This window comes from Mustela nigripes, chromosome 2 (genome assembly GCF_022355385.1).
Source record: "Mustela nigripes isolate SB6536 chromosome 2, MUSNIG.SB6536, whole genome shotgun sequence".
NCBI classification, from domain to species: domain Eukaryota; kingdom Metazoa; phylum Chordata; class Mammalia; order Carnivora; family Mustelidae; genus Mustela; species Mustela nigripes.
This window is the reverse complement of record NC_081558.1, coordinates 58,050,341-58,065,022: the sequence shown is the minus strand read 5'-3', so window position 1 is coordinate 58,065,022 and position 14,682 is coordinate 58,050,341. Positions and strand designations below refer to the sequence as shown.

Here is a 14,682-nt window from a genome sequence, read left to right as displayed (position 1 = left end):
AATAAAAAGCTTTCATTTCCCTTTTCCCTCTCTTTCTTCAAAGGACTTTCCAAAGAGGTTTTTTAAAAACTATTTTAATGTCTTTTATATGAAACATCACATCCTTATGTAAAGGAATCTATCATGGTAGCAAGAAACCTGGCTCAGGAAGGAGATCTGATGGATTTCCCCTGGTTCATGCTCTGGGCGCAAGCCAGAACACAAGGAGCCAGGAGAGAGATCCCAGCTGCTGGACCCGCACACCCAACCAGGGCTCTCCTCCAGCTGCAATCACAAATCTCCTCTCCATCCTCTGGCTTTTGGCTTTCTCCAGACCAGAAGAGAAAAACAGAGAATTACAAAAGGTAGCCCCAGGGCATCCAGAGGGATGGGTGGCAATTAGCATCTAAGGACCTGAAAGATAATTCTGTTTTGTCTTCCATCTTTATCTTATCTTTCCTTGTATAATATCAAGTTAGAGAATTGATACCCTCCAGCTTTTCAAACCTGTCTACACTCATACCAAGAGACAATCTCTTTTCTTGGTACTGTAATGATGCTTTCAGCCAGAGGGAAAGGGATTTACCATATGACTCTCAAAGTCCATTTTAATTATTTGGTTCTAACACAGTGGATTTTCTGGGATAAGCTAAACGAATCATCACTGGGGTTTTATGAAAATGGAGCAATTGTATAATAGCGTGCTCGTGATGAACCAGCAACCTCAGCATCAGATCTAAAAACAGGCACTGAATTTTCTCTCCTCGTGTGACACGAACCTAGTCATCCCATTTATTTAGTCAGAAAACCACAATCAAGAAATTGATCTTTTATAATCTACTCAGTGAATTCAGTAAAAAGGTGATTGAAATGTAACTTTTTATAAGCATTTGGGATGCCAGCAGTATGTCCAACATGTCAAACATGTGATAAATTTAATAGTTTGGTTTTGGTTAAAATACTAGTTTGAACACCTCTATTTTCTCCCCAAGCCCCACTAAAATGACAGTGAAAGGAATAAACCCAGTCGGACAAAGGAAAGAAGAGGGAGGGCAACAGCAACCAAATTCTGGAAGCTGGAGGGCCAAGGAATAAGTAGTAATTAACCAAACCTGAGAAAGTTCCATCCTGAACTGGCCACAGGAAAAGCAAGCATACAGACAAAACCCCCAGATTTGTAGCACAGAACCCTGGGCAACCTCAGGGACTGGCAACAACAGGCACCTCTGGAGGAGGGAAGGAAGGTGATGCTGCCAGAGGAAAGGAAGACCTGACTCTCCTCCTTACTCTCAGTAGAGACGCAGAGCCCTGCCTCCACCCTAATGGAGACCAAGGCTGAGGCCAGGAGCAGAAGGCGGGTGCTCAGTACTGAAGCAGGCAGAGTAAGTGAACAGCTGCACACAGAATATTGAGATCCCCACTTTTCTTCCTTCCTGGCTTCCAGAATGTGGACAACCATACCCTCCAGGCATGGGACTGGAAGACTTGCCTTTGGCCAGCCCTGATAAGGGAAAGCCAAATCACCCCGTGGAGAACCTCACAGAGAAAGCTTCCACAACATCCCACTCTTAAAGATGAACAAACAGCTGGAGGATCTCAGAGGTTTGAGGAAAATGTGTAAATCAGAGAAAAAGTCAAAACAAATAAAAAAGAGCAACTTGGAGGAAACGGAAATTGTAACAGGAGAAGTGTCCTCAGAGACGTAAGAGAAAACACTGCCGTCAATGAACGGGAAAAGCATATTTCAAAGAGTTCTTGGAAATTAAAAGTATGATAGGCAAAATTAAATATACAATAGGAAATTTGGAGGGTAGAGTGGAGGAACTTCTCAGAAAGCAGAGTGAAAACCAGTTCAATGGAAAGTAAGACAGGAAACAAGTCCAAAGTGTCCATCGTTTGAATAAGAAGGAGTTCCAGTAAAAAAGAGCAGAGAACATGGGGAGGAATAAATCATCTGTAAAATAAATTAAGAAATTTTCCCAGAACTGAAGCCACCAGTTCACAAGGATGCACCACATGAAATACACACAGTGAATGAAAACCAACCCAAACTAAAGCACTTAGGGACAAATAAAAGATCCCAAAAACTTCCAGAGAGAGAGGGGAATAGGTTTCATACAAAATGTCAAGAATCAGAACGGCTTCCAATTCTGAACCAAGACCTTGGAATCCAGAAGAAAATGAAGCAAATGCCTTCAAAGATCCTATGGGGAAATTATTTTCCACCTACACTTCTATACCTGCTGAATTATTCATTAAGCGGGAGGGCACAAATTCAGCCAAGAAATGTCTCAAAATATGTAACTCCTCTGTGCCCTTTTATTAGGATACGATTCACCAAAAATGGACAGATAAACCAAAAAAGAATTGACACTGGATCCAGGGAACAGGGTCAAACACGATAGAAAAGAAGAAATTCCCAGGAAGATGTTGAGGGACGATCTGAGGGGAGATCAGCACAGAATGGGGTGGCTCGAAAGGCTTAGCGGGAGAAGACTGCCAGCAGAGAAAACGGATGAGATCTTCAGGTTTTGGAAGATCCAGACATTTAGACATTTGGAGAAGAGCAATGAAAACGAACCAAACCGAGCAATTGGCGTGGAGAAAACAAGAAGCTGTACAGGAAAGGAGAAGTATGGCACATGGCTCATCTGTGAATAGCTTTTATAATAATAGCGTCTAATAATGTAAGTATTAAACCCTGCGCTGACCAACATCACACCTTAACTATTCGGGAAAAACAGGAAACCAGGAAGTAGGCAAACACGGGGATGTGAAAGAAAGGTAGAACCGCATTTTCCATTTTCCATGGTGGGCGCCGAGAGTCAATACCTTCATCTGAGAAATCAAGCAGCATCAGTAGTGTAAAAAGTATTATTTACAGAAACAATGCCCAATGCCAGCAGACTCAGCCAGAGTTGAAAGAGGAGCAGTATGTGGGGGAGGGGAGGAGATGACTGTTTTTAAGGAATACACCTTGTAAAGCTGTTTGGCTCTTTTACATCATGTGCATGTAGAACTGATAAATCAAAAACTAAACTTAAAATGTATAAATAATAGTACATATAATGCAGGAGTACTGGGGTTTGGGGGGAGGGATATGAAAGAAAATATTATCTAGGAGGTCTGCTGGGAGCTGATTCTCCACGAGTCTCAGGCATGTCTTGTGAGCAGAAGCACTGACTGTCTTTGTCCTGGACTATCTTTTTAAGCATGTTTTTATAGCATACAGCCCAGAAAACAGAAACAGTGTCTCCCTCTGCAGCAAAAGGCAGGTATATTTACTGGCCATTATAAAAGATTCAGGGTCCTGGGGTGGCTCTGTCAGTTAGGCACCTGACTCCTGATTTTGGCTTAGGTCATGATCTCAGGGCCGTGGGATCAAGCCCCACATCAGGGTCCATGCTCAGTGGCGAGTCTGCTATGTCCCTCTCTCTGTCCCTCTGCCCCCCTAAATAAATAAATAAATCTTTAAAAAAAAAAAGATTTAGGGTTCCTAAGCTCAGGGTTCCTCTCCTATAATGCAGCCCATTGACTACACAGGTATCACCTGTCACTCTTCATGCTGTTCTGTGGGAACTGGGTCTCAAATAAAGAATGCTGATGCATTGGCTACTACTCTCTCTGTGAATGACATTGCCCTTCATCTCAGACCTTGGGGGTTCACATCATCTCTCGGTGTCCACAAAACTGTAACAAGCAACCCTGTAAAATCTTATTCTCTGCACAGTTCTTGACAGAGCCCTAGAACTCACCAGCGCAGAATGGGGTCAGGGGACAGAAACAAACACAAAAGCAAATACAAAACCTCTTTCTCCACCTCCAACAGAGTGAGGAAACCAGCATTATGTTTCATAAACATCAGAGCTCATTAACCCCAGTCCTTCACAAAATAGAGAAGAGAGAGCATTTTCCAATTCATCCTGATACTAAAACTAGACAAAGACATTGCAAAGCAACTATAGGCCAATACCCTTAAGAATAAGGATGCAAAAATCCTCAACAAAATACAAGCAAACTGAATCCAGCAACATACAAAAAAAAATTATACACCATGCCAAGCAGGATTATCCCATGAATGAAAAGTTGGTTCACCATGTGAAAGTTAACCAATTCAAGACATCGTATTTGTAGAGTAAAGGGCAAAAAAGAGGTCGATCATTTCAATACATGCAGAAAAAGATCTGTCAGAATCCAATACCCTTCCATGACAGTAACACCTAGCAAACTAGAAATGGAAGGGAATTTCCACAACCTGATAAGGGCCAACCCAGCTAACATCATACTTAGTGGTCAAGGACTGAAAGCTTTCTCCCTAAAATCGGGAACAGGACAAGAATATTTATTTTTGCCACTTATATTCAACATTATACTAGAGGTTCCAATGAAGGCAATTGGGAAAGAAAAACAAACAAAACGCACTGAGATCAGAAAAGAATAAATAATTGTATACGACATGATCTTTTATTTAGAAAAATCCCAAAGAATCCAAACACAAAAAAAACTTTTAGAGCTAATGAATTCAACAAGGTTGCAGGATGCAAGACCAATATACAAAAAAAAAAAAATTGTATTTTCTATACCCTCACAATGAACAATCTGAAAATGGAATTAAGAAAACAGTGCCATTTATAATAGTATCAAAAAGAATAAAATGCATAGTAATCTAAGTGACCTAAAAAGTGCAGGACTTGTTCACTGAAAAGTGCAGAACATCATGAAAAGAAATTAAAACCTAAACAAAATCCAAAAGGTTGCACAGAAAAATTAACAAACCGATCCTAAAATTTATATGGAAATGCAAGAGACAGAGACTATACAAAAGTCTTGAACAAAATTAGAAGACTCACGCTTCCTAATTTCAAAACTCCCTTCAAAGCTATAATAATCAAGACTGTGTGGAACCAGCACAATAGCAGACATACAGATCAGTGGAATACACTTGACGTTCCAGGGCGGTACGAGGGTGCCAAGACAACTCAATGAAGAAAGGATCCCTTTTCAACAAATGGTGCAGGAATAATTGGATGTCCACATGCAAGTGAATGAATTTGGACTCCTACCTCACCCATGGACAAAAATGAACTCAAAGTAGATCCACAACCCAAACATAAGAGCTAAAACTGTGAAACTCTTAGAAGAAAACTCGCACATAAATCTTTGTGATCCCAAATGAGGCCATGGTTTCTTAGGTACGTCTGAGCACAAACAAAAAAGAGAAAGTGAGGAAATTGTGCATGGAAATTAAAAACTTTTGTGCTTCAAAGGGCACCACCAAGGAAATGAAAAGACAACCCACAGGAAAAGAGAAAATATTTGCAAACCGCATATCTGATAAGATTTGTATCTAGAATATATTAAGAACTCTTACAATTCAATCATAAAAAGAAAAAGAACCCTTTTTTTTTAATTGACAAAGCACCTGAACAGACATTTCTCCAACGAATATAAACAAATGGCCCATGCTCAGCCTCATGAGCCATCGGGGAAATGCAAATCAAAACCATAATGAGGTTAACACTTCACCACCACTGGGATGTCTATGACAAAGAAAATAAATAACAAATATTGACAAGGATTGGAGAAACTGGAGCCCTCCTGCACTGCTGATGAAAATGTAAAATAGGGCAGCTGCTTTAGAAAACTCCGGCAGTTCCTCAGAAGGTTAAACACAGAGTTGTCCTAGGACCCAGCAATTCCACTCCTAGGTATAGACCCAAGAGAATTAAAGATAGACATCCACACAAACACCCATACACAAATGTTCACAACAGCAGTATTTTTAACAGCCTGAAAGTAGAACCCAAATCACTATCAACTAATGAATGTACAAAGGAAATGTGGTGCATTCATACAGTGAAATATTATTTGGCAATAAAAAGGAACAGCATACTAACACAAACTACCACATAACTGAAGCTTGGAAACATTATATGAAGTAAAATAAGGCTGCCGCAAAAGACCTTGTATGATTCCATTTATATGAAATGTGCAGAAAAGGCAAATGCATAGAGATAGAAAGTAGACTTGTGGTTGTCAGGGGGACTCAGGAACAAGAAATGACTGCTAATGGGTACAGGGTACAGGGCTGCTTTTTAAGGAGAAATGTTTTGAAATAAGATGTGGTGACAGTTGCACAGCTCTGTGAATATACTAAAACACACTGAATTATACATTTTTTAAAAGATTAATTTTATGGCATGTATATTATATCACAATAAATCTGGTATTAAGGGGAAAGGAGCTCTTCTTTCTTTTCCCCCCAAAGTAATCTGGCTTTTGTGTTTGGCACTTATGAGGAGAATTAGCTGAATTGCCCACAGGAAAAGTGCAGGGGGGCGAGTTCTTTACTTAAAAGAGGCAGAAATGGCTCATCTAGGGACAGAAATGTAGGTTTCTGGAGACCGAGAGAGAGAGTCAGTGGTGGCAGGTGACCCCTAGTGGCAGGAAACTATTTGCTGCTCATAAAAGCCTCCAGGAGGAGAGGACAACCTAGTGGCTGTAGGATCTTGCAAAAGACCCCAGTGTCAATATTGGACACACAGAAATCTTGCCTTTCAAGGGACCAGGTGACCCTGGGGAGCAGACATCTCGGTGACAGCTGTAATGAACTGAATACTGAAGACCCACTCCCATGTTTTCTAGCTCCAGTGAGCCCCCAGGATTACTCGGTTATCCCACGAGGAGGGGCTGCTACCAGAGGGCCCAGTTGCCTTCCCGCTGGCAAAGCCCCCACTTCAGCTCATTCCAGCTACTGGCTCTTTGAGACTCAGCTTTCCTCCAGCCTCTGGTTTTAGCATGTTTCCCCTAAATCTCTGGTGGAGGATCTCCTCACCTCCTACCCCTGCCCTAGCCGGTTGGCACCCGTATTTGCAATCTGTAGCTACTCTCCCATTCCTTCCAAGGTGACACGGGACCTCCGTGAGCAAGTTGAGGGAGCCCGTGGTTTTCTCCATTTCAGCTCTATCTGGCTACCCTAGTGGGCAAGGCTCTGGCAGAGAGGTTCCCCCAGAGTCCAGCCCTAAGTCCCTTCTGCTTCCAGTCCCCCTTAGCCCATCTGACACATTTTCACCATCTTCCTTGGATAATTCTAGGAATCTGTCCTTCCTCCACCCAGGACCTGAGAGCTCTCTGCCTCCCCTAGCTCCAGCAAGATTTCCTCTCAAACCACCCCTCTGTCTTCTCTCATTCAGCCTCTCAGGGCCCAGTCCTAAAGGTAGAAAGGCTGCCAAGGACAACCCGGAGTTATCAAAAAGAGAAAACACATTGGGAAGCACTTCAAAAAATTAATCACCTCGCTAACAAATGTAGACTCCAATGGACAGCTAAGGAGTGCCTGGGTGGCTCAGTCATCGGGCATCTGCCTTAGGCTCAGGTCCTGCTCCCCTGCTCCCCTGCTTCCCCTCTCTCTCTCCCTCTCCCCCTGCTCGTGTTCCCTTTCTCACTGCCTCTCTCTCTGTCAAATAGAAAAAAAAAAAAAAAAAAAAAAAATGGACAGCTAACAGTTAGCTGGTGTAGACTCTGCCAGGAGCTATTCTGAGCACTTTGCATATGTTAATTGATTTAATTCTCACAGGAGCCTGTGAGGTGGATCCTCACAGCAGAAACAGAAGCCACCGAAAGAGGTCACACAGAGGGTAAATGTCGAATCTGGAGTCCAAAATCCAGATCATCTGGCCCCGAAGTCTGCATTTTTTTAACCAGGTGACTATATTGTCTCTCCGTGCCAAACAAATTAAATGGGAATATTTGGGTATGTGACCTGGGCATCCACATGTTCTCAAAGCTCTTCAGATTCTTCTAATACGCAGTCGGAATTGAGAACCACTACGCTGGCTGATGTCCACTCTTCATTCATTCAACAAAGCTTTGTTGAGTGACTTCTGGGTAATAAACCTATGTTAAGCCCTGGAGAACGAATGTATGTGGTCCCAGCCCTGAAGGAGCAAAGTGAGAGCAAAACTGGAAGTTGCTACGTTAGTGGAATAACGTTTTCAGCCAGAGGCTTAGACGGTAGCTGTGCTCCGTAGAGAAAGAGCTGATTCCAGGTTTGGAGCAGAAAAACTGTGATCTTGTACTGCCAGAAAGCATACCAGAAAACGCTTAAGGGATTCATATCAAAAGACAGAGAAGCCAGCCTAAAAGGGTAGTCAGTGGCCAAATTTGGAATAATCTAAACATCCGAAGTCATTACTGATTGTAATTGATTGAATATATAATAAATGTAAAAGGAACGATTGAAGGATACATGGACTTGTCATTTTGCAACCCCTAATATAGTAATTGGTTCAGGCAAATCATCAGTGGATATGAAAAGCATTGACTGAAAGGTTATGAAGAACAGGATCCGGACATAGCACCGAAGTACTGCCCAATATTAACCACAATACTGATACTAACTATGAGGAAAAATACAGACTTCCTCAACAGTGATATTGGACGGTCACCATTGTAACCAAATAATCATCATTAAAAATAGGATAATTGTATGATACAGTTGACCCTTGAACAATGCAGGAGTGGGAGGTGCCGACCCCCACCCCCATGCAGTCAAAAACCCATGTATAAGTTTGGACTCTCCCAAAACTTATCTAATAACCTCCTCTTGACCAGAAGCCTTACTGATAACACAGTCAATTAACACATATTTTGTATGTTATATGCATTATATACTAAAATAGTTATATTAAAGTAAGCTAGAGAAAATAAAATATGGTTAAAATAATGAGAAGGAGAAAATATACTTATAGTACTATTTATAGAAACAAATCTGTATATAAGCAGACTCATGTGATTCAAACCCATGTTGTTCAAGGATCGGCTGTGTATTCTTTCTGGGTAATACAGTAGGAAGGTCTTGCCTACCTCCCATCACCAAATTTATTAACTTGTGTCTAATCAAGCCTCCAGACTTCCAGTTTATAGGGAATACAAGGAGAGGAACAGCTAAATGACCCTCTGCGGGAACAGACAGATTCAGAATGTGGGACATTCAAACAAGAAAACTGGTCCAAACCCAAAAAAGTTATTTAGTGTCATGGGAAATTTAAAAAACAAACAAACAAAAACAGTGCCATCCTAAATGAAAAGCAATCAGAAAGACATAAAAACCAAATATAAAGTGTGAGTGTTTATTGCATTCTGATTGAAAAGAGCAGTCATATAAGGACAGTTTGGGGACAAGTGCAGAAATCAGAACATGGACAGGATATTATTTAATATGATGGAATTAATGTTTTTTCTTAGGTCTGATAACGGTATTGTAATTATGTAAAGAAATATTTTTATTCTTAGAAGAAGCATGGTGAGTATTTAGGGGTGAAGTGTCATGTCTGCTACTAATTTTTAAATGTTTCAGAAAAAGAAAATGTGTGTTCATGTGTACACATGAGGGAAGCAGTAAAAATATGGAGACATGTTAACTATTATTAAATCCAGATGGAAAGTCTGCTGGTATTCTCTGTACTCCACTTTCCACTACTTCCAGTTTCTCAAAATAAAAAGTTGAGAAAGGAACAAAAAGATTTGGTGGCAACTACACGATCAACTTCTGTTTTATCTTAGGACTATCAGCCACAGAGAGAAATATAGTATAATTGAATTTGTCTGTTTTACCATCGTTATTTCAATCTTCCCTGGAGAAACTGTACTAAAATTGTAATATCCTGAAGGAGACTTGCTACTTTTGTTTTTTATATGTCGTATCTACCGTTTGTACTTGCAAAAAGAATGGAGACCATTTAAAGAATAAGCATAGGAGCAATGAAACTAAAAACATGCCTCGTATTAAGTGGAGAGGATAGTTTTATCAGAAAACCTAAGCTAAGGGAAATTTCCAGAATTTAACTCAGCTTGCTGGCCACCAAGGCAAAGAAGCCAAAATGATGGGTTCTCAAACTCTTTTTGAGGGAGTCATACAAGTGTCTTCTTCTACTGCTTCTCATCCCAAGTCTGCCTTACTCTTTTCTCACTTCCATCTGTGTTCTTCCCAGAGACCTTCCATGATACAGGCCAAGATGGCGCGACAGCCATCAGTTTCACCTTGTTCTGGCACTCCGGTCATCCAGCACTGTTCTCTAGACACCAGAGCAATGGAGTGGGGATCAATTCATGTGCAGGGGATCAGGAAGTAGTATCCTCCAACAGATAGGACCTCCTGTCACTAGACAGTGACAGGCTAACATATCATCCCAAAATCCTGCAGCCTTACTGCATCGCTCCTGTCCTGACTGCTAAGGGACATTAGTTCGCTCTTCCACACCAGCTTTTCCCTCCACACTGATTGGCCTCATTTTCCAATTAAGTTTCCAATAAATAAAAGTAACCATCTGTTTAGGCTGAGCTCCTCCAAAGATAAACAGTGAGACAGGATTTGAGTTTACATAGTTCTGGGAGGCATTAAGAGAGGAGACGCGAGTGAGACAGGAAAGGAAAGAGGCCGTGAGGAAGAATTAACTGGCGGATTACCGCCATGGGCCACTGGCATTCAATCTTGTTGGAAAACTCAAGAGACAGTGTGGATCAGCCTCCGGGTTGTTCCCTGTGGTGGGGAATCTGAGGTACTTATCCTCAGATTGACTCCCAACTTGCCCCCCTTGAGCTGAGAGAAAATCCTCAGGCAAAGAGTAGCAGGAGGATGTGATCAGCATGTTCTGGAACAAACATCACCGAGAGGGTGTGGCTGACAGCGGATCTGTCACTGATGCCACCGATGGTGGCTGCTACACCATCCTAACCACCCACCTTCAAACAAAGATGCTTTATTACTTCTAACTAAAATGCTGCCTCTGAACAGATTCGGCTTCTGGTGGTTTTAGCCGACTGTTCACTGTTTTCATCTTGCACAAGTTTCTTCTTACCATGTAATCACTGGTTTCGCGTTCTTTTTTCTAGAACGCATCCCAGAATAGGAATGCAGCCTCAGTGTTCTGTGCTGAGTTGGCATACCAATCTATCTATGTTTTAGAAGCTTTTGCGAACTGGAAAGACTGACATTGATGGGTTAGCATGACATACGATTTTCTCTCCAGTCTCCAAGCCAGGAAACACTGGGCCAGTCTACTATCGCACGGGACTGCAGGCAGCAGAAAGGGCCTGGGAGCCTGCAGCATTGACATCACAATGGCCAAGACAGAATAGGATTTAGGGAACTGTGTTCTTTTTAAAATGACTCAGAATTAGTTTCAAGCTTACAGAAAAGTGGCAAAACAAAAACATAATCAATACACAGATTCACCTATTGCTAACATGTTGCCCCTTTTGCTTTATTTAGCATTTGCTTAGTCACAGCAGACAGATACAGAATTTTCTGTATCTGCAGACAGATACAGAATTTTGTTCTATTCATATTTGAGAAGTTGTATGTATCACAGTCCTTACCCCTAGATATTGGAGTGTGCAGAATAAAAAGAATATTCTCTTACATAACCATAGTGTAACTAACAATTTTAGGAATTTTAACATTGATTCATACTTTAATATATTCTACTCTTAGTATTCTAATTTTGTCAACTGACTTAATAATGTCCCTCACACCATTTTTTTCCTTTCCATACCCATCTACCATCAGGTATAGCATTTTCTTGATATGTCTCTTCAGATTGCTTAACTCTGAAATATTTCTACATACATCTTTTTGCCTTTTATAACACTGACATTTTAAAATAATACAGTCTTTCCTCCTTTTAAATAAAATATTCCTCTTCTGAGATCCAGTTGAAGATCCCTTGTAATTAAACCTGGGTTATGCATTTCAGGCTAGAATATTACATCCCTGCTATGTCCTTCTCAGCACATGACATCTAGAGACAATTCAAGTCCATTGCCCCTCACCGGCAATGTTATTTTTATTTACCTGGTCAATATACTGCCTAACTTCACTTAGAGTTACTATCTGTGAGGCGATTCTTTAAAACCATGCATTTTTATTTTTTCACTAAACAACATCTCCCAGGGGTCATTCCGAATCAGGTAACAGAGGTCATCCTTGCTCAGTGTTACAGCTGGGTAGTGTCCATTGCATGTATGTGTCATAGGAACTCTGTTCTTTATTTTTTTGCTAAGGTAGCCCCCAACATCTCTTTGGACCAAAAGCTAGGGCCATCTCCCCGATTTCCACTAGAGACTGTAAGCTGGGTTCCAATCAAGATGGAGTCTGCATTCCCATTGAATGCAAGCAATGCCCCTGGGCAGAATGCATGGAGCAGCTACCTGAGAGCTCTGAAACTAAATGGTCATAGGCAGATTGGGGAAGAAAAAACCAGAACATGCAGTACCAGCAAATCAATGATAAGTTCCCGCATTTGTTTCCCTTGGTACCTATTGGTTGAGACTCAAAGGCGACCTGAAACCCAGTACTTTGCACCAAGGGTGGACAGAAAGAGCTCTAAGAGAAGCCCTCTACTTCTGTTTCAAGGAACAAGAAAGAGGACCACATGGGTCAGAGGAAGTGGGGGATATTGTCTTCTTTTTCCATTCTCTCCCACCCCAGTCCTCAGGCAATGCCAGGTGATGACTGACAACAGCAGAGACTGGGCTGGCACCCCTTTCTCTTGACCAGGGGACCTTTGGTCCCAAGAATGGGAGGAAAGACCCCATTGCCTTTCTCTCTCAAGCTACTGGCCCTTAGACTTGGAAGCAAACAAATTCAAGGAAAGTGGGCAGCACCATGGGGAATCTAAAGCCCCAGCTTTTTAGCCAGAAGACCAAGAAGGGGAACAAGGGAATTCCTACGGGGGGGGGGGGAAAGGTGTCAGGAAGATTGAAGGTAGGGACAAGCTCAAGAAAATGATCCCATAGCTTTTGGCTTCTGACTTGGAGGAAGTGAAGGTGCAACGGTCTTCATTTGCCCCAAATCCAGGTTCATCTGACACCAGCCACCTCCAGCATGTCCCCTAAGTTCAACCCCACGGATGTCAAAGTCATATACCTGAGGTGGATGGGTGGGGCGGTCCGTGCCACATCAGCCACCTAGGTCTGTCCCCCAAAAATGTTTGTGATGGCATTAGCAAGGCAAACCGTCATTGGAAGGGTCTAAGGATTACAGTGAAACTGATCATTCGGAACAGAGAGACTCAGAATGAAGTGGTACCTTCTGCCTCTGCCCTGATTGTCAAAGCCCTTAAGGAACTGCCAAGAGACAGAAAGAAGCAGAAAAACATGAAGCACAGTGGAAATATCACTTTTGATGAGATTGTCGACCTTGCCTGACAGATGCAGCACCAAGCTTTAGCCACTAAAGCCACTTAGCTCTAGCCAAGTTCCATCTCTGGAACCACTAAACAGATCCTGGGGACTGCCCACTCTGTGGGCTGCAATGTTGATGGCCGCCACCTTCATGGCCTCATAGATGACATCAACAGTGGTGCAGTGGAATGCTGGTTAGTTAGAACTGCAGAGGAAAATATTTCAATAAAGGATCATTTGACAACAACAACAACAAAATCAATCCCATAAAGTTGGTTATGAGTTCCTGGGCTCATACCTCACCTGCACATGGATGGTTTAGTCCTAAATGGTATACTAAAGTCTTTGAGAATTGAATAGTAATCACTGCCCAGTTCCTGCCTGGCCACTGCATCACACACACACACACACACACACAGCGCAGTGACACTGTGAGGGCTTTGAACCCTGAGCTGACATCAGGAGCACAGCCCACAAAAGGTAGGTGGGAACTGGTGTTGTACCTCACTGGGTCAGTTTTCTGCTTAGAAAAAAAAAATCAATATTTTCCATAGGATTTAAACAAGACCCAGAATCATAATATTAACAATGCTTATATATAATTCAAAATTACTTGACATACCAAGAACCAAGAAAATATCAACATCTCACAAGGGAAAAGACAAGACAACATGCCAACTCCGAGATGTCACAAATTTTGAAATAACTAGGCAGATGCTTTAAAGCAGTTATTAAAATGGTGCTCCAGGGCGCCTGGGTGGCTCAGTGGGTTAAGCCGCTGCCTTCAGCTCAGGTCATGATCTCAGGGTCCTGGGATCGAGTCCCGCATCGGGCTCTCTGCTCAGCAGGGAGCCTGCTTCCTCCTCTCTCTCTGTCTGCCTGCTTCTCTGCCTACTTGTGATGTCTCTCTGTCAAATAAATAAAATAAAATAAAAATCTTTAAAATGGTGCTCCAAGAAGTGACTACTTTTGAAAGGTATGTAAAGATAGAAAGTCTCAGTAGAGAAGCAGAAGTAATTAAAAAAAGAAGAAGAAGAAGAACCAAATGGAAATTTTAGAACAGAAAAACAAAATAACAGATTACTGAATGGACTCAATTTGAAGACAGATAAAATTATCCATTCAGAAAAACAAAGAGAAAAAGTTGGGGAAAAAAACTGAACAGAGCTTTGGGGACCTATGAGGCAATGCTAAGAGGTCTAATACTCATGTCATGATCCCAGAAGGAAAGAAGAAATATCGGTGAAGAAAAGATATTTAAGGAATAATGAAAAATTGCCAAATTTGACTATGAAATGCACTTATAGAGTCAAGAAACTCAGCAAACTGAAATAAGTCAATCTTTCTGATTGTCCTATTTCAGAATGAGATCTATCATATGATTTCATTCATGTGGAATTTAAGAAACAAAACAGAGGATCATAAGGGAAGGGAGGGAAAATAAAACAAGATGAAATCAATAAGGGAGACAAACCATAAGAGACTCTTAATCATAGGAAACAAATTGAGGTTGCTGGA

At 41.6% G+C, this 14,682-nt stretch overlaps 1 protein-coding gene and 1 pseudogene across 1 annotated transcript in view; both read left to right on the top strand.

Annotated features, from left to right (window-relative positions):
- Positions 1 to 14,682, top strand: part of KBTBD12 (kelch repeat and BTB domain containing 12) — a 73,455-nt gene that overhangs the window by 48,868 nt on the left and 9,905 nt on the right. The gene's annotated exons all lie outside the window — the stretch shown is intronic.
- Positions 12,836 to 13,434, top strand: LOC132012528 (large ribosomal subunit protein uL11-like; annotated as a pseudogene).